A 1,814-nucleotide genomic window follows, 5' to 3' on the forward strand; every position below is an offset into this window, starting at 1 on the left:
TGTTGGAACCGCAGCCTCCTCTCTCACACACGGCTAAAGGTAGAAGAAGACACAAGACACAAGAAATTTCGGGCCGGCGCACAAACGCCGCCATGGACGCACGAACGCCCCAATCCTTTTCCTCTTTACAGTGGCTACATGGCTACCCTCGGCTCCACACCGGCGCAACTCGATCAATATACGGAGGAGGGTTTTTTATACCCGTGCACACACACCACACGGCTGGCACACCCGGCAACTAACTCACGCACTAAGCTAACCACTACATGCAGGATTCATATCCATGCATGACCACATGACCCGCCGGGCTAGCCCATGCATGACCACATGACCCGCCGGGCCAACCATCTAGCTAGCTTGCAACTAACTCCCTCCAGCCGCGCGCACGCCGCACCTGACTCCAACAGATCGCAACGGCTCCCCGCATGCAGCTCCTCCACTTCACGAACGCAACCACGGGCTCACGCTGGGGGACACACACGCTACGGACTCAATCTGGTCATCTTCATGCCAGTCGCCATGGCCGTGTGCATGGCTTATTGCCATCACTCACCCCCTAAGCCATGACATCGTCGTCGTCGGAGTTGTTGCACCTCCCGTCATCGATCTCGCCACGACCGTGACCCAGTCCGCGGACCCGACCTGGCGCAACGACGCCGGTCGCATCGTGCTCCGTCACGACTCCGGCGACACACGCCGAGCTCCTTCTCCGCCGGCGACACATGCCTGGCGTCCCTCGGCGCCCCGCATGTCTCGCGCGCACCCGACGCGCCCGACCGCAATAGTGCGTCCCGCATGTCCCGCGCGCATCCGACGCGCCCGACGAGCCCGACCACACCAGTGCGTCCCGCACGTCCCGCGCGCATCCGACGCGCTCGACGAGTCCGACTGCACCAAACGCTCACCGCGCGCCCGCGGTCCCGACACGTCCAGTGCGCACCCATAACACGCACCGGTCGCGCCCGGCTCGCCGCCACGGCTTATTGCCCTGCACCGCCGCGGCCTCCATGCCGCCATGTAGTGCCTCCACGCCATGCTGCGCCCCTGCGCCACCACGCAGCGCCTCGCCGGCCTCCGCGGTCGCCGCACGTACGACGTCACCGCCCGCCGCCTCCGCCACGCACCATGACAGCCACAACGCCGCCCACCTCCTTGGGCCCACACACGGCCCGGAGCTCCGTCGTGCAGCCACCGGCGAGCGCCGCCATCGCTGCCACGCCTCCGTCACGGCAAGCACGCCCAAGACACTAAGCTCATGATACCAATTGTTGGAACCGCAGCCTCCTCTCTCACACACGGCTAAAGGTAGAAGAAGACACAAGACACAAGAAATTTCGGGCCGGCGCACAAACGCCGCCATGGACGCACGAACGCCCCAATCCTTTTCCTCTTTACAGTGGCTACATGGCTACCCTCGGCTCCACACCGGCGCAACTCGATCAATATACGGAGGAGGGTTTTTTATACCCGTGCACACACACCACACGGCTGGCACACCCGGCAACTAACTCACGCACTAAGCTAACCACTACATGCAGGATTCATATCCATGCATGACCACATGACCCGCCGGGCTAGCCCATGCATGACCACATGACCCGCCGGGCCAACCATCTAGCTAGCTTGCAACTAACTCCCTCCAGCCGCGCGCACGCCGCACCTGACTCCAACAGATCGCAACGGCTCCCCGCATGCAGCTCCTCCACTTCACGAACGCAACCACGGGCTCACGCTGGGGGACACACACGCTACGGACTCAATCTGGTCATCTTCATGCCAGTCGCCATGGCCGTGTGCATGGCTTATTGCCATCA

The sequence above is a fragment of the Triticum aestivum genome, chromosome 3D (genome assembly GCF_018294505.1).
Source record: "Triticum aestivum cultivar Chinese Spring chromosome 3D, IWGSC CS RefSeq v2.1, whole genome shotgun sequence".
In the NCBI taxonomy this organism is placed as follows: Eukaryota; Viridiplantae; Streptophyta; class Magnoliopsida; order Poales; family Poaceae; genus Triticum; species Triticum aestivum.